The following is a 19,222-nucleotide window of genomic DNA, read 5'->3' on the forward strand; positions in this document are numbered from 1 at the left end:
AACTACCCAAAAATATGCACTGGACTCGGAAAGATGCGGCAGCCGTACAACATCAAACTGAAACCAGGGTCTGAACCTTTCTCTTTAAAAACACCAAGGAGGATTCCATTGCCATTAATGGACAAAGTCAAGAAAGAGCTATCCCGCATGGAACGACTCGGAGTAATAAAAAGAATCGAGCAGCCAACAGACTGGTGCGCTGGCATCGTGGTAGTGCCCAAGAAATCAGGTGCTGTACGAATCTGTGTCGACCTCACCAAACTCAACGAGTCAGTCTGCAGAGAAAAGTATATCCTGCCATCAGTGGAGGAAACACTCGGCATGCTGGCTGGAGCCAGGGTTTTTAGTAAGCTGGATGCAAAAATGGGGTTCTGGCAAATACCCCTAACACCTAATTCCGCAAAGCTTACAACTTTCATCACGCCATTTGGACGCTATTATTTCAAGAGGCTACCTTTTGGGATAGCCTCCGCCCCTGAACACTTTCAAAACAGAATGGTAACAGAGGTTACAGAAGGGCTGGACGGTGTTGTTTGCCTCATGGATGATGTGCTCATATGGGGCAGGACGCAGGAGGAGCACGATGCCCGCCTGCATGCTACCTTGGAGAAAATCCAGGAGGCAGGCATCACTCTCAATGTGGAAAAATGTGAACTGTCAAAGTCAGAGGTGACATTTCTAGGCCATGTGATCTCAGACAGCGGCATCAGGCCAGACCCAGCTAAAACTGAGGCAGTAAGGATGATGCCGGAACCAACAAATCTAACAGAGTTGAGAAGTTTTCTCGGAATGATGAACCAACTGGGGAGGTTTGTGCCGGGGTTGGCAGATCGAGACAAGCCTCTCCGAGACCTCCTGTCCAAACGGAACTGCTGGGTGTGGGGCGTCGACCAGGCACGAGCCTTTCAAGATTTAAAAGACGCGCTGACGTCCACACCGGTGCTGGCCATGTTTGATCCCAACAGAGAAAGTAAAGTCTCTGCAGATGCGTCGTCGTACGGGTTGGGCGGAGTTCTTCTCCAAAAGTGGGAGGAAGAATGGAGACCAATAGCTTACGTGTCACGCTCGCTCACATCTACGGAGCAGAGATATGCTCAAGTGGAGAAGGAGGCTCTGGGGCTGACCTGGGCCTGCGAGAGGTTTCGTAACTTTCTCATCGGGAAGCATTTCTTGATGGAGACGGACCACAAACCTCTCCTGAGTCTCCTGGGGTCCCAAGCCCTGGATACATTACCTCCACGGATACAACGCTTCAGAATGCGACTCATGCGCTACTCTTACTCCATCTCTCACGTCCCAGGAAAAAGCCTGTTGACAGCTGACACACTGTCTCGAGCTCCAGTGGAGAAGGAGGCGACACCAGATGACAAAGAATTGCTCGAAGATACGAACATCTACATCGACATGGTGATGGAGAACCTCCCGGCAACCACCAATTACCTCGAAAGGCTGAGAGAGCAGCTGCAGAGGGACAGCGTGTGTGCACGTGTGATGCAGTTGTGCAAAGAAGGCTGGCCTGAACAAGGCCCCAATGAACCGGCACTCAGGCTGTACAGAGCAGAGCAGGCATTCCTCACAGTCCACGACGGAATCCTACTGAAGGGACAGAGAATTGTCATACCTTCAACCATGAGAAACGATGTTCTCGTTAAACTGCATGAAGGTCACCAGGGCGTGGTAAAGTGTAGAGAACGAGCGCGGCGGGCGGTGTGGTGGCCTGGGCTAAGCCAACAGCTGAACGAGTTGGTTCTCAACTGCCGAACATGCTGCAAGGAGAGACTGAACCACAGAGAGCCAATGATTCCATCACCGTACCCAGGAAGACCATGGGAAAAGCTAGGAGCAGATTTGTTCATGCTCGGAAACAAGACCTACTTGCTGGTTGTAGACTACATGTCAAGGTATGTGGAAATAGCTCTGTTGGCCTCCACAAAATCGAACGAGGTAATCCGCCACCTCAAATCAATATATGCACGCCATGGGATCCCGGACCTTTTGGTTTCGGATGGAGGGCCTCAGTTCTCCGGAACAGTCTTCACAGAGTTTGCGGAGTCGTATGGGTTCCGCCACATTACAAGTAGCCCACGATACCCTCAAGGCAATGCCGAGGCAGAACGTGCAGTTCAAACGATCAAAAGCCTCTTGAAAAAAGCAGATGACCCCTATCTGGCCTTGCTTGCGTACAGGGCTACCCCTCTTGAAAACGGGTACAGCCCCGCTCAGCTTCTAATGGGGAGGAGACTCCGCACGAGGGTTCCCATCCTTCCTGTCCTGCTTAACCCAGCCATCCCCGACCGAGAAGCCATCATCCAGAAGGAAGATGAGAAGAGGACAAAAGATGCACAACGCTACAACACGCGACATCGTGCACAGAACCTCGTCAGACTCAACCCGGGACAGTGTGTGTGGATTAAGGACCAAGGAGCGGAAGGAGCCATCATCGAAAGACATGCTTCCCCACGATCATATCTGGTAGAGGGACCTCACGGGACCATCAGACGAAACCGGCGTCATCTCATCCCAATGAGGTCCTCGCCTGAGCAGAGTGGCTGTGATGCAGCGGAGCAGTCTTCGGGAAGCGATCCAGAAAGTCCATCAGCGGGACCACTACAGCACAATCTTCCAGAACCACCACCCACTCCTACTACCAAGACCAGGTTTGGGAGAGTCGTGGTGAAACCAACCAGGTTGGACTTGTGATTTTCTTTTTTTTCACCCATTTTCCCCCTACTTTCAGGCTCTGCTTGCAGGGTTGTTCGTTAAAAAAAAAAAAAAAAAAAAAAAAAAAAAAAAAAAAACGGGGGTGGGTGTATTCCGAATATTGAGATGTACTTGTACATGCTGTTCTGTTTGTCCATACAATGTTCAGCCCATTACAGAGCATAGTGGAGGATCAGTTATGATGGACCATCAAGTTATTGTTCTCAAATGGATTGTCTCAAATATGTTTGTTTTTCCTATGCGATCCCTTGTCACAGTCTGAGGGACGAGCAGACCTTTCAACCACGAGGCAGAATAATCCTCAAGGTCTGTTGAATCATTGGTAGTCTATCCAATGATTCTAGAAAGGGGAGATGTGGTGTGATTGTTGACAAGATCAGTGGCGCTGGGCGATGACGTCAGCAGGAGGCGCCAAGGACCAGCAGGGGGAGTGACTGGGAAGAAGGACAGCATTGGAGGCTAAATAAAGAGTTACCCACGTTAACGCACAGCTGGACTCACGTGTGCCTTATTTGACAACACGACAGTCATCAATAATGAAATCACCATCCCATATGATTTTGATTACCTTGTCACTTCTTGACTCTTTGGCATACATACAATAATCACCTGGGTTTTGCTTATACTCATTATCGGTTAAATAATCATGTAAGACCTTGTTCCCGTTTCGGCCAGATTGCTTGAAACCGTATAGTGATTTTTCTAGTTTGTAAACTAGACCATCATTCTTTTCTCCATTTTCCAGAGTTGCTTTTTGAAGCACCACTCTTATACCTGTTTGATTGGCTGTTGGTGAAAATGTCTCTCCATAGTCTATGTTTTCCACCTGGCTCTTGCCCTTTGCTACAAATCGTGCTTTATATTTGTCTCTGACATCTACATCACGTTTGATAGCATATACCCATTTACCCCCCACTGTTTTCTTGCCCGCTGGTAGGGTTGTTGCAGTAAATGTGTTGTCATTTAATGACTGAATTTCCTCATCCATGGCTTTTGCCCATTCTTGAGAATTATTTGATCTCATAGCCTCTGCATATGTTTGCGGAACACCACACACGGCTCTGTAACAGTAGTCTACTGTGGTGTGTGCCCCATCGTTATCGCTGTACTCAATCACAAAATCATCAAAGTGACTAGGTTTCTTTCTTTCCCTAGTAGGATACCTTCTATTTTCAGGTTCATCATTTGTGTCACTTTGTCGTGTGAGGTTATGTTCATTTGGCTCTGTGACTGCACTTTCGCGTGCATCCCTGTCTTGTACACATGACTCTTGGGCTCTTTTATTAGGCTCCTGAAAGACCTCACTAGTCTTAGGCTGTCTCATGCCGTAATATGTGTTTTCATCTGTTTCATTTGTCTGCGTCTCTTTCTCCACAGCTACCTTGTTCACAAACTTCACGAGCCTATGTTTTAGCACTCTATTTGTGTTTGAATTGTAAACCAGGTGTGCAGGGCTATATTTATCAAACCCCACAAAAAGTCCTGGATCACATTTGGGATCAAGCTTTCCCCTTTCCTGTCTGTATGTATAACATGAAGATCCAAATTTTTGCAGTTTGGATACATTAGGTTTCTTACCCGTTATCATCTGATAAGGAGTTTGCCCCGTACGCCTGCTAAAGCATCTGTTGCGTACATGTGCGGCCATTTGTAGTGCATAGTGCCAAAGCTCTCTTGGAAGCTTGCTTTCAACTAGCATACAATTTGCCATTTCAAGAAGAGTACGCCAGCCCCTCTCTGCTGTCCCGTTCTGGTGCGGCGAATAGGGCGCTGACATCTCATGTCTTATTTTGTTTTGCCTCATCAGTGTTTGGAAATCACTGCTTGTGTACTCTGTTCCTCCATCTGACCTCAAACGCTTGACTGTCCCATATGGGGATACATCTGCGAGGAACTTTTCTGTCGCTATTACCGTGTCGTTTTTCTTCTTTAGAAAATAGACAAACATTGCACCGGAGTAATCATCAGTAAATGATATTGCATATTTATGCCCATCAATAGATTCGGTGCGCATATGGCCTGTAAGGTCAGTGTGTATCAGCTCGAGAGGATTCTTGACTCTTCTATCAGGATTCCTGCTTCTATTCTGAGTGAATTTCCCCTGAATACACACCTCACACTCTTGCTCAGGTTTACATGCTTTACCCTTAATCTGCATGCCATTAACCACATTCTGCAATTTAAGAATATCATCGTAATTGCAGTGGCCTAATACCTCGTGCCATTCTCGTATATCACGACACGTGTTACATTTGTCATTGGGCTTATTTTCAGTATGTAAGTAGTACAACTTTCCATACACATGTATACCATATTTTGTCCCACCTTTCGTAATCAGTGAATCTTTACCTTCTTTAAATATCACTGTTGCCCCGTTGGTGGTTGCCTTCTTTACAGAGAAAATGTCTTGGGGGTATGAAGGAATGTATAAAGCACCTCTCAGCGTTGCTTTATGTCTTTGTCCTTTGATGTCAATCAAAGAGACCTCAGCATCTCCCCTTTTATGTGCGACTCCGCTGCATTGTGTGCCGTCCGCCAGCTCCACGCGGTGTCTTTCCGGTTTGAACGTGCTGTCGAAATTCTTGAACATGTTCACATCAGTGATGATATGCGAAGTGGCTCCTGTGTCCACCATCAATCCTCGCTCTCTGATGTCGTGACCCAACTGCTCCCTGGATCTGGTCTTGCTGTCCCTCATCTTGAGCACGATGTCGGTGTCGCCGTCTTCTGACGCTTTACTGGCGTCATCTCGTCTGTCCTTGTCCTTACGCCTGCACGTTGCATCTTTGTGTGTCTTGCTTTTGCAATGACTGCACCATGTCTTTTGTCGACATTCTCTTGCTTTGTGGCCTTCGATCCCACACTTGAAACACACTATGCTTGTGTCATCACTGTGCTGGTCACGGGTGTTGGTTTTGGTGGTTTGTCGTCCACTCAGACTCTGTGTCTTCATCACATTGTCCCCTGACTCAGTGTTCAATTTCTCAGTGGCTTCAAAACTCCGTAGCTTCGTCTTGAAATCTGCAAACTTGATTTCATCATTTGAATGCGCTACATGGATTGCAAATGGCTTGAAACTTGCTGGTAGTCCTTTTAACACCATGGCAACAAGTAGTCCATCTCCCAAAGTTTCACCTGCATTTCGGAGTGCTGTGATGGCGGTTTCGGCTTTGATGATATAGTCTGTAACACTTTCATCGTTCCTCTTTTGAAGCGACGTGAGCGTGGTGTACAGATTTATTATCCGCGGTTTTCCTTTCCCGGCATAATATTCTCTCAATATCTTCAAAGATTTTCTTCCATCATCGGGTGCATCTCTCATTATTAGTGAGAGGCTCTTGTCATCAAGCATATTTATCAATTCGGCATACGCATCGGCATTTTTCTCTGCATCCGTAGCCATATCGGAACTCGTCGCCGGCTCGCTTAGCACGGTCTTCTTTAGTCCCAATAAATGAAAATGTCCGAGCATTTTTGTTTCCCATATCTCGTACTTATCTTCATCTCCGTCGAATGCCAGTCGAAGGTGCCTGCTTGCCCTTCCTTGATCCATCTTGACCGCTGTTTAGCCGGTTAGCGATAGCCTCGTTTGCTCACCGCTCTTTCAAGTCTGGATACACTTCTGGCTTCACTTTATCTCCCAAACGTCTCCTGGGCCCATAATCTGTTGAGATCTTCAGCGCTTTCGCGATGCATTTGGAAGAATAAAGAGTCGAGAAGGTCCTCTTGTTTAGATCATACAAGTAGGATATTTATTTGCCGAAGCACAGACAGCAACCACTGCGTTCATCGTCGTACGAGAAGTCCAAAACATATACCCACAAACTGGCTTTTATCGCTGTCAAGTCACGTGATGTCCCGTCGTGGCTAGGTTGCCAGATCAGTTCAGTATTACAGCATTACATAAAATGAGGATACAATCTAACTTTCTCAACACCGTGACGACGCTACTCGGCAGAAGGTAAAGGGGGAGGCCTTGCCAGGTGGAATTGACGTGTCGGAGTCAAGTGGCATGGAGCGCGGTCGTCTTTACGGTGGCAATCCGCACCAGAATGGGCATGAGCCCGCCATTACGACAAGTGCAGCCGTCGCCACGAGGAGCGATGAGAGCATTAATGGCGGCGCCCTTGGTCTCGCGTGGCCCTCCATGAAGGCGCCGAAATTCTCCGGGAAGGGAAGTTGGGAGGCGTATTTGGCACCTCTGTTATTGTATGTTAGTCGATTAGACTACCAAGTCAGGAGAGGGCGCTACGCGCCTGTGAATGGAACAGAGGAAGGCGATGTAGGCCCAGCTCACGCATGCGCAGTTGTCATAAATGCCGTTGTGTGAAGCTGATTAACACGGTTGTCTCGTGTCGTCTTTCCTCGTCGTTCACAGGTATTCAAAATAATAAGTGTTAGACATTCTCAAGATGTTAAAGTAATTGGGGACTTATTGGGCGATGCTAGATATGAAACCTTGTTTTGTGGCTTTGATGAATATTTTGTGGGTTTGATGAATTTGGATTTTTGGATGTCAATTGTAGTTCCCAGTACAACACACACGAGCGGGCAGACGTGCATAAGCATGTGCGAATGTGGAGGATATATACAATGTATAGATGTTGAATGTATAGATCTACACATGAATGTATTCTGATATTGAAATTGCTGAATTGATGTTTTGATGAGTAAGGGTCATAAATGCCGTTGTGTGAAGCTGATTAACACGGTTGTCTCGTGTCGTCTTTCCTCGTCGTTCACAGTGCTACCTGCCTGTGAAGCGTTTGAACCGACTCAGGTATCCCCTAGGCCTGAGGCCGGTTACAGGAAGTTGGGAGGCGTATTTGGCACAGTTCGAATTGGTGGCCCACGCATCGAACTGGCCGGACAAGGTGAAGGCGGCGCAGTTAGCGCTTTCACTGACTGAGGAGGCTACGTCCTGTCTGCTGCTACTGAGCCCTGGACAGAGACTTGATTACAGCGCGCTGGTGGGCGCTCTGCAGCGGCGCTTTGGGGAGTTCAATTTGAAAGACTCTTTGCGCTGCGAGTTCAAGCAGCGTGATCGACATCCCGGTGAGCCGCTACGTTGTCTAGCCCATGCGATCGAGAGCCTGGGTCGACGCGCATATGCTGGGATGCCAGAGGAAGTCCGAGATGAACTGATTCGTGACCAGTTCATCCAAGCTCTCAGACCGGATGAACTGCGGCTGCACGTCCAGCTTGCCCACCCAGCAGCGCTTGGAGAAGCACTTGCCCTTGCGACAGAGAGGGAGATCGCAGTCAAGGGATTACTGCAGACAGCAGCTTGCCCCGATTCGGTGACATCGTCGTCGAAAGCTCAACAGGAGGAAGGGAGTGGTCGACGTGCACGCCCTGCTGTCTGCTGGGGGTGTGGAAAGCCAGGTCATCTGCTGTGGCGCTGCTCAAAGATGAAACGGCGAAGGGTCCCTGAAGGCCGGGCAGCGCAGATCCCTCCAGTGGTCAACCGGGAACTGCAGTCCACATGCGGAGCGGTGACAGTGGGTTGGACAGACATGGGGGACCCCAGTCATGTCCGCATGCAGATTGGAGACGTGTCCTGGACAGCCTTGGTGGACACTGGGTCTTCAGTCACGATCATGAGGCCTGACGTTGTTCCAGCAGGAACCGTCTTAAAGTCGACACACACAAAACTGAGGACAGTGACCGGTGAAACGGCCAAGATGAAGGGCAAGGGGACATTTGTTTTTGGCCTGAGGGGTTCCTCAACAACCCACTCAGCTTGGGTAGCTGACGTGAGTGACCCCTGTATTCTAGGACGGGACTTTTTAAAAGCCACAAATTGTGTGGTGGACTTGGGGGCTGGGGTGCTCACCCTGCCAGGTGGCCAGCGTGTCGAGCTGATCACGGCATCTCAACAGGATTCCCCAGGGGTGGCCATCAACACAGTCGACCCTTCAGCAGTGCTGTCCACTCTTCCCTCGACAGGCGATCGGGTAGAGGTTACTCGCCCTGTGATGGAATGCCCACCAGAGGGGGCAATAAAATCAAAAGAGATGGAAATCCATGGAGAAGCGGCTGCTGCCGGGCCAACATGCTGCACCTTAGAGGCTGTGGACACTGCAGAGTGGGCTGCAAAGCAAGAAGAGGACCACGACCTCAACCCAGTGCGGCAGTGGGTCCAGAGTGGCAGGAGGCCACCCTGGAAAGACGTGATGGGACTCTCTGCTGCTTCCAAAGGCCTTTGGAGCAAGTTTGCTGTGCTACGCATAAAGGATGCTGTGCTGCAGCATGCTTGGAGAGAACCTGCTGCTGGGGAGGAGAGATGGCAGGTGGTCGTGCCGAAAGCTCTTCGAGAGACTGTGCTGAGAGCTTGTCATAAGGGCACTGGCTCAGGACACCTTGGCCGCGCAAAGACCCTCCGACGGCTCCGCCAAGTGTTCTGCCGGCGCTGTGAGGAGTGTGTGGCCGGCAAGAGACTTCAAGCCCAGTCGCACGCACCACTTGAGGCGTTCAGGAGACCTGCGGACTGCTCAGGGGACCAGCCGGGGCTGGAGTTTTCACACAGACGGCGGGGTCGGCTGCAGAAAGCCGGTGCGCGTCGAAAGCGAGATTGTGACGTGTGGCGCTAGGGGCGGAACTTCCAGGCGGGGGATCCGCCTTCCACCAGTCGTGTCCCGGGTCAGCCAGCGGGAGGCAGAATTGACTCAGAGCCAGGTCGACCGCAGAGACGGACACAAGGGCCACAACAGCTACGGCTGGAGGATTTTTTTGTTGACCCCTCGGGGGGAGGGTAGTGTAACGTCCGGGGCTTGTGAGTTGCATGTTTGGGGGCTGGGCTAGTCGGGAGAGATTACGTCACGGACAGAAGGGAGGACCTGAACGAGAAGTCCGCGAGAGAGAGGACTGCGCGTGAGTTGTGGCGTAACAACAACTCCGGTATGATTGTACACGCGCAATCAGGCTCTCTCGCGGACTTCTCGTTCAGGTTCTCCCTTCTCTCCGTGACGTCATGCTCCCCCGACTAGCCCAGCCCCTAAACATGCAACTCACAAGCCCCGGACGTTACACTTTGATACTATTGAAATCCGCAATTGAATAAGGCATTTGAGCGAATACAGTGGGGCCTTGGCTTAGGAAAATAATTGGTTCCCAGACAGAGTGTGTAAGGCGAAAAGTGTGTATCCCAAAAAATAATTTCCCATAAGAAACCATTAAAATGAGAATAATCCGTTCCCAGGTCTCCATAAAATATAATTTTCAACTAAATAAGCCCTAAAACTACACACAATATACCGTATTCTATGTATAATAAATGTGCAATTGTATTGTAATGAAATAGATATAAGCAATAGAAATACACTGCACAGTATAATAAAGTCACTTTATTTACATGTGTGATGGTCCTTGAGGGCTCTTAATTGACACCTGTTGCTTTCTGACTTGTAAGGTCTTACGAAACTGAGGCATCACATTATCATTCATCATGCTGATGATTCTCATAGGCACAGTCTTTTCTGGATGGAACTGTTCAATGAAAGCCTGCACATCATTCCACTTAGCCAACATTGCCTTGATGCTCTCACTTGATGCTGCAGCCATCTCCTCCACCTCGCCCTCAGATGACAACTCCAGAATTGCTTGCTTCTGCTTGTCCTCTTGGAAGGCAAATCAAATCGTCTGTGTTGAGGACCTCATTATGGTCAGCAACAAGCTCCTCGATTTCATCTGCATCCACTTTGAGTCCCGTAGGTGCTGGCAGAGATTTTATTACAACAAAAGGCGCGGGTCTGCCGATTCCACGGACCCGGAATAACGCGACAACAGAAGGCGGGCGGGGGCGATCCGTCCAGCCTATCAAGCCAGGCAAAATAAAACGGCACACGGGGGTGCAAAAGCTCGCGATCCCGGAAAGCAACAAACATGATCGCGGCGAACAATCACCTCGGGCGAAGCATACTCTTGTGCTGGCAAGTCCAGGCGCGAGGCGTTGTAATCACTGGTGAGCTGACAGCGAGTCGTTTAAATGTCCCAGTGTCTGCGATTAGGGGATTGACAGTAGATGGCGGCGGTCAGGAGTGGCGGCCCCGCCTCAGCTGTCAATTTGCACGTGACAAGGTCGGTGTCATTAGTCAAGTGAAAGCATCAAGTAAATAAAGCCGTTGTGTAAAGCTTTGTTGCGAAGGATGGTAGCAATGGTGGACTTAGCATATCCCCTAAATCAGACAAATGCACACCTCGTTCGTGTTTCTCAATGATCTCCTTCTTCTCCTCGACTGTAATTTTGTTTTATGTGTTCTTAGGCTGAACACGAGCCTGTGGTATGGTCTTTTTTGGTCCCATAACAGCAAAACTATCTGTAAAAAATCCGTGAAGAGGATCGACGTGTGCACTCGGAGAATGGGGGTGTGGAAAGGTAGGCCGGCTGGGGCGCTGTTTGGTCGTGTACTTGGATGTACTTCCGCCGAAGATTACTCCACCTGCCGTGGTGGGGCGGCGCTCCGTGTGCATCCCGAAAAGTAGTGCTTAATACAAGGTTTAATTTTCATTAATTTAACGTTCGTGAACCGAAAATTTCGTAAGGCAAGGTGTTCGTAAACCAAGGCCCCACTGTAATTGCTTTCTTGCTGGTCGTTGCATTTTCACAACTATGAAGTCTCTGCGGGTGATGTGTCGTTCGCAAACATATCGACTCTTAGCTCTTGAAAGTGGACGACTCTCTGAAGCCGGCAGCTAATTGGGAACTACTTGAAGATCTGACTTCTTTCCCATTTCGGTTGAAGCCGCATGTGATTGGTCAAAGGGGCGGTAAAAGGGGAAGGGATTATACACACACACACACGCGCACACACACACATGCACATACACACACAGACGCGCACGCACACACGCGCACAACACACACGCGCACAATGCACACTCGCGCACATGCACACGCACGCATGTGCCTCACCTGTCATCATGGAAAGCTGTCATGGAAATATCAAATGAAAAAATAAATTAAACAGTTATATGTATTTAGTGATTTGTACTTTAAAGTTCTTGTCCATTTAACTTCACCGTTTTAGGATTTTTTTCTAAAACGCTGAATTTTCACATTTACCGTTCAAATACTAAGTAGAGACGAGCAGTGAGGCACCAGATCCTCACTATGGATTGCGCAATCACTATGATTACTGTGCTGGCTTGCTCTGCAGTGAGACCGCATTGCTGTCCTTCTGCATATCGCTATTAAAGCGTTCAAACACGTTTAGTATATAAACTAAATTTCTACAGTTTAGCTGGTGTATATAATGTAGAGTCATTGTACATTATGAACACTGTACTCCGTGTCTTTATTTTGTTTTATTTTTATCAAAACGCTGTGCGTAGGTGAGGCACACAGTTCTCCCGCCTCATGACAGGCAGGGGGCGCTTGTGATTCCAGAGATACTTCTTACTCCACGTCTGCAGAATAATAGAATTAGAGACAGAAAGCTACAGTAAACAGTTAGCAAGTAAAGTGCAACCCTGCAGTCATTTTTTCGTGTTGTTTGGCCTCACTTTCAGAATGGAGGATTACATATCTAAATTGAAAGAATTTTCTAAACTGGACTTTCAATCGAAGCAGGAAGTAATAATTAAAGGAAGACCAACACCGGAGCTAAAAGGTTTGCTTCAGACAATGGGACACAATAATCGCTCTTTTCAGGCGGACTGGTACACACGAAAAGGCTGGCTGTGTGGATGTCCAGCAAGAAACCGCCTTTTCTGCTTTTCCTGCCTTCTGTTCTCAATTTGTGACAATGTCTGGACTCAAATGGAATATTGTGACCTGAAAATTTTACAACGGAGCCTCATCAAAAATGAGCGAAGACTCAACATCAGCATCCACAATGCTAAGGTAAAGGAGAACCGGGAGATTTTAAAAGATCTCATCAATGCCACCTGCTTCCTTGCCAAACAACAGCTGGCATTTCGTGGAAATGATGAAAGTAAGGGCTCTGCTCATCGTGGCAACTATGTTGAACTATTACATGCTTTCGCTCAGAAAGATGACAGGCTAGCGAGTCATTTTGGGACATCCACTATATTTTCTAGCCTGTGAAACAGAATACAGAACGATTTAATTGAAGCAGTTCGTGATGTCATTAGAAATGACATTAAAAAGGAGATCGGTGCAGCCCCATTTGTTGCTGGAGAAGTAGACGAGATTGTCATTCTCAGCACTGAAAACATACAGTCGGAACAGGACTGATCAAGGACGACTTTCAGAGAGACTTTTAAAACTGAAGAAAGATAAGGAAGGCTTCTACAAAGAAGTTATCGATGCCTTTCTTCAGAAGAAGCGGCGCATGGACTAAAGGTAACACGATAAAAACGTTTTTTTTAAATTATTTTTTTCTATGCTACAGTTTGTATATATAAAAAATGCTGACATGAAATTTTAAACAAAATACGTTAACTGTTGCCAATCAAATGGTGAATAAACTACTCTGTAGAGTTCATATGTTTGTAAATCTGACTATGATGACGTCAGTGCCTCACCAGCCATGAACCTCACCGCACGTCACTGCATTGCACACCTGTAAATAATTCAAACACGTGCATACGCCTGTAAATAGTATTTTTGTTCTGTGTTTCTGGTTCTGAATCCGTTATAAATCTAAACAAAGGTAGTTTTGTGGCGGGCACTAGGACCAGGCATCTCACCCAGCAGGTGCAGGGGAGGGGGCAGTTCATGTTGCATGTATTGCACTGCTTTTGCTGTTCAGTTTAGATCCACTTGTTAGCCGTTGGAATAAACACGTCTCCACATATTCATCGTGTGTGCTCATTCCTCAACGGCTACACTGGTGACCCCGACAATGGAAATGTTCATGGCAACGGACGAAGATGTTTCTTCTACGGCCATGTCGCCACGACCGGCGCCCAAACTCGCAGCTGCCGCCTACACCGCGAAGTTGCCCGAGTTCTGGCACAGCGACCCAGCTTCGTGGTTCCAGCATGTGGAAGCACTTTTCCACCTACAAGGCGTCACGACAGATGACCTAAAATATTACATGGTCGTGGCGTCCCTCGACCAACCGACAACGCATCGCATGATGCAACTTCTGCGCGCGCCTCCACGATGCAGGAAGTACGACGCGCTCAAACAATGGCTGCTCCGACGGTTCACGCTGTCGGCCTCCGAGAGAGCAGACAGACTTCTTTCGCTTCCCGGACTCAGCGACAGGAATAGCAGTGGATCTAATGGACAAAATGCTGTCGCTGTTAAATGCGGATGACGGCGGATTCCTTTTCCCCCACATTTTCCTTCGCCAGCTACCACCCGAAGTGCGCGCCGTGCTCGCTAACTCGACGTGCCTAGCCACCGGCGACTATCGTGGCTTGGCGGAAGAAGCCGATCGAGCGCTTCTGGCGATACGGCGGTTAGCCGTGCAAATTGATCCGACCGTCGTGGCCGCAGTGGGATCGCAGAAGCGGCGCGGGAAAGCCACCTGCTATTTCCATCAGCGGTTTGGCGCCAAGGCTCGACGCTGCGCACCTCCCTGCTCCCACGAGACGACAGGAATTTTCAACGCCCAACACCCAGTAGCAGCCGTGGGCGCCAGCAACGAAAGCGAGCTGCTTTTCGTCACGGACTCCTCGTCAGGAAGACGTTTCCTTGTGGACAGCGGGGCACAAGTAAGCCTGCTGACGCCCACCGCTGCGGACAAGATGGGAGGTGGATGCGGGCCTGCCTTGTGCGCAGCTAACGGCTCGCCCATCGCTAACTTCGGTTCCAGGTCGGTGACTGTGAGTTTCCACGGACGGGAATTCAAGTGGAACTTTATTGTTGCCGCGACCACAGTTCCCATAATTGGCGCCGATTTTTTAGAATTTGACAGCTGGGTGCGTTGAGGTGCAGTCGTTCGTGTAGAGAGAGAAGAGCAATGGAGAGAGGACGCATCCCTGCGGGGCTCCAGTGCTCGTGGTTCGTGTTGTGGATGATATATTTCCCAGTCTGACCTGTTGTGTCCGTCCTGTCAGGAAGCTGAGGGTCCACTGGCAGATCGTGGGGGACACACCAAGCTGGAGAAGTTTGGGGATGAGGAGTTCTGGGATGATGGTATTGAACGCAGAGCTGTAGTCCACAAACAGGATCCTTGCGTAGGTTCCTGTGTTGTCAAGGTGGTCGAGGATGTGATGCAGTCCGATGTTGACTGCATCCTCCACAGACCTGTTTGCCCGGTAGGCAAACTGAAGAGGATCTAGCAGAGGTCCGGTGATGTTCTTTAGGTGGTTCAGCACGAGGCGTTCAAAGGACTTCATGACCACAGACGTCAGAGCAACAGGTCTATAGTCGTTCAATCCCGAGGGTGCTGGTTTCTTTGGAACTGGGACGATAGTAGACTGTTTGAAGCAGGATGGGACTTCACACTGCTCCAGGGATCTGTTGAAGATTTGTGTGAAGACCGGAGCCAGCTGGTCAGCGCAGACTCTCAGGCAGGAGGGGGACACTCTGTCAGGTCCTGCAGCTTTCTTGATCTTTTGCTGCTTGAAGAGCCGTCTAACGTCCAGTTCGTGGATCTGTAGGGCAGAGGGCGGAGATACGGTAGTTTCTGGTAATGGTGGGCAGACCGGGGAAATGGTGGTGTCCTTTTCAAATCGGCAAAAGTATGTATTTAACTCATCAGCCATACCATTGTTGTACACTGCTTGGGGGGAAGGTAAACGATCATTTGTTATTGCTTTCAGGCCATTCCACACCGATGCAGAGTCGTTAGCGGAGAACTGTTTGTTAAGCCTCTCCGCATAACTTTTCTTTGCGATGTTAATTTCCTTCGTCAGCCTGTTTCGGGCGAGTTTGTAAACTGCTCGATCGCCGCTTTTAAATTGTGCTCACGGACTTCTTGTGGACATTGCCAACCGTCGTTTGATTGACGCCATCTCTTTCGCCACTTTTCCGTGCGAGGCCGGAGGGCTCGGGGCGTTAACGCATGCAAATTATTTAACATCGGGTAACGTTTATGAATGCCTGCTGACCGATTATCCGTCGTTAACCACACCCGCCTTTTCCAATGCCGATACTAAACACGGGGTAGAGCATTTCATTCCCACGGTTGGCCCGCCAGTTTTTGCCCGCGCTCGTCGCCTCGACGCGGCAAAATTGGCAATGGCGAAAGGGGAGTTCGCGACGGAGCGCTTGGGCATCGTGAGGCGTTCCAACAGCCCGTGGGCCTCACCATTGCACATGGTCCCCAAAAGTGACGGTTCTTGTCTATCTAGACGACATCCTTGTGGCCAGCCCTTCACCGGAGGAACACCTGTCGCACTTAACCGAAGTTTTCAAGCGCCTTGATTCGCACGGCCTTATAGTTAATCCTGTTAAGTGCCAATTTGGTCTGTCCAAGATCGATTTCTTGGGGCATCGCATTTCTCCACAGGGCGCCATCCCCTTACCCGCCAAAGTGCAAGCAGTGGTGGATTTCCCCCGCCCGGCCACAGTTAAGGCTCTGCAGGAGTTTTTGGGCATGATCAATTTTTACAACCGGTTTCTTCCTCACGCAGCCGACCTCCTACAACCCCTCTACGGCGCCTTGAGAAAAAAGAAGGCTAACGACCCCGTCGAGTGGGCACCGCAACGAGCACAATCCTTCCAACGGGCCAAGGAAGGTCAGGAAGTGGGCAGCTGCATGCGTGGCATGTCAGCGCGCCAAAGTCCACAGGCACACCCGAGCAAACCTGGAAACTTTTCTAACCGCACAGGGGAGCTTTGACGTACGACGGCTGATATTTGGGAAGTTCACGGTTTAAACGTGTTTGATTAAAATCGCCCAAAATGATCAGGGGTGATTCTGGATATTTTATTTCGAGATGGTTTACATGGTCCGCTAGCGTTTGTATACACGCGTTAGTATTAGCTTGTGGCGCGATGTACACGGCAACGAATATAAAGGAAGCGAACTCACGTGGCGAGTAGAATGGCTTGCAGTTGAGAGACAGCGATTCCAAACCAGGGCTGCAGTGTGCGTCGAGCATCGTGACATCGGTGCACCATTCTTCGTTGATGTAGAAGCATAGTCCACCGCCTTTGGATTTCCCCGATTGCTCCGTATCACGGTCGGCCCGAAGGAGACGGAATCCGGGTAGGTGTAGTGCGGAATCCGGGTGGCGGTCACTGAGCCATGTGTCAGTGACGCACAGCGCAGCAGAGGGGCGAACGATGTATTGGTCTTTGTGAGAAGCAGAAGTTCGTCCATCTTGTTTGGCAGTGAGCGTAGATTAGCGAGGTGGATCGATGGGAGCGGCGTTCGAAATCCACGCTGCCGAAGCTTGACGAGAACGCCGGCTCGCTTCCCCCTCCTACGGCGGCGTCTCAAAGCTCCGTACAGAGCTGCTACGCCGCTCGCGAGCAGCCCCGAAAAACCTTGTAGATTTTGGTGTGTTGGTGAAAATAGTCCAAGAGTGGATTCCCCAATGCTCAGTAACTCTTCCCTCGTTCCCTCAAGGACGACTTTCAGAGAGCTCTTGCGGGTGCAACTCTTCTGGTCCACCCAATCTCAACCGCACAGGTGGCTTTGACTACCGACGCGTCTGATGTTGCCGTAGGGGCGGTGGTTGAGCAGCTTGTGGAGAACGAATGGCAGCCCCTTGCATTTTTCAGTCGGAAACTGCAAGATAACGAACGCAAGTACAGTGTTTTCGACAGAGAGTTGTTAGCACTCTATCTGGCAACGCGCCATTTTCATTTCCTCCTCGAGGGGCGCCGGTTTACCGCATATGTGGATCACAAACCACTCACATTCGCCATGTCAAAGGTGACTGAACCGTGGTCGGCCCGACAGCAACGGCATTTGGCGGCCATTTCTGAATTCACAACAGACATTCAGCACGTGGCCGGTAAAAATGTAACCCTGTGGCCGATTGCTTGTCACGCGCGAATGTGTGTCCAGTCTAGCTAGGGGTGGATTTTTCAGAGATGGCCACCGCCCAATCTGAGGATCCGGACATCCACGAACTCAAGGCAGCAGGCACAGCCCTGAAACTTGAGAAGGTGGCACTGTGTGAAGGGGGTCCCGCTCTCCTCTGCGATGTGTCTACGGGTCGCACTCGTCCCGTGGTTCCGCAGGAGTGGCGTCGGCGAATTTTTAATTCTATTCATTCCCTCTCACACCCTGGCGTCCGGGCGTCAGTCAAACTTATTGCGGCCAAGTTTGTCTGGCCTGGGTTACGGAAGGACGTCAGGAAGTGGGCAGCTGCATGCGTGGCATGTCAGCGCGCCAAAGTCCACAGGCACACCCGAGCAAACCTGGAAACTTTTCCAATTCCGGACAGGAGATTTGACCACGTCCATGTGGATCTGGTCGGGCCCCTCCCTCCTTCGCAGGGTTGCACACATCTCCTCACCATGGTTGATCGAACCACTAGGTGGCCAGAAGCAGTCCCCCTGTCCTCCACGACCTCGGCAGATATTGCCCGCGCATTTCTGTCGTCCTGGGTCGCACGTTACGATATCACTTCGGACAGAGGCCCCCAGTTTGTGTCCGAGCTCTGGTCGGCCATGGCGCAGTCCTTGGGTGTGCAGGTACACCGCACTATGGCCTACCACCCGCAGGCTAACGGGATGTGCAAACGCTTCCACCGGTCACTGAAAGCCGCGCTACGGGCCGCGCTTTCGGACGGTAACTGGGTCGACCAGCTTCCGTGGGTCCTGCTTGGGTTACGTTCGGCCCCGAAAGAAGACCTTAACGCCGCCCCCGCAGAGTTAGTGCTCGGTCAACCACTCCGCGTTCCTGGTGAATTTCTGCCTGAAGCTTCGGGTGCACCTTCATTCCCCCTTTTGCCAGCAGAGCCCCTGACTCCAGCACCAATTCACCACTGCGTCCCCAAAATATTTGTTCCGTCTGCTCTGAGGTCAGCCCGTTTTGTCTTTGTGCGTCACGATGCCCACCGCTCTCCCCTCCGACCGCCGTACGACGGCCCGTTTAGAGTGCTCGAACACGGTGAAAAGAGTTTTGTGCTCGATATGGGTGGGCGGAGGGAGGGCATTTCAATAGACAGGCTCAAACCGGCTCATTTAGTTGCAGGCGAGGACGTTTCGCCTGCCCAGGCCCCACGTCGCGGACGCCCTCCGAAACCTCCAGCCTCACCGCGGCATGCCAGGGTTGAGTGTCGTTCCCCCACTGAGGTCTCGCCCGAATCACCTACACCACCTAATGACTGACTGCGTAGTCGTTGGGGCAGGCTGGTTAAGCCCCCTGCAAAATTTTCACCTTGACCTTCCTTCTGAGTGTTCTGGGGGGGGGGCTGTGTGGCGGGCACTAGGACCAGGCATCTCACCCAGCAGGTGCAGGGGAGGGGGCAGTTCATGTTGCATGTATTGCACTGCTTTTGCTGTTCAGTTGAGATCCACTTGTTAGCCGTTGGAATAAACACGTCTCCACATATTCATCGTGTGTGCTCATTCCTCAACGGCTACAGTTTTGTCTTTTTTCTTTTGTTGTTTCGTAGAAGTAAACACCTGCCCAGGTGTTTGAGGTGTCATTCGAAGTTAAAAATACAGCCATTGATCATC

The 19,222-nt window shown here is 50.1% G+C and overlaps 1 long non-coding RNA gene across 1 annotated transcript; it reads right to left on the minus strand.

Annotated features, from left to right (window-relative positions):
* Positions 1-6,447: 6,447 nt before the first annotated feature.
* Positions 6,448-8,108, minus strand: LOC148899583 (uncharacterized). Its single transcript, XR_016114762.1, has 2 exons — positions 7,555-8,108; positions 6,448-6,920 (listed from the first exon to the last, which is right to left on the minus strand). It is a non-coding gene; the product is annotated as an uncharacterized LOC148899583 (long non-coding RNA).
* Between the last annotated feature and the right edge of the window lie 11,114 nt (positions 8,109-19,222).

The sequence above is a fragment of the Hippocampus bargibanti genome, linkage group LG04 (assembly GCF_051943395.1).
Source record: "Hippocampus bargibanti isolate YZ-2025 linkage group LG04, ASM5194339v1, whole genome shotgun sequence".
In the NCBI taxonomy this organism is placed as follows: domain Eukaryota; kingdom Metazoa; phylum Chordata; class Actinopteri; order Syngnathiformes; family Syngnathidae; genus Hippocampus; species Hippocampus bargibanti.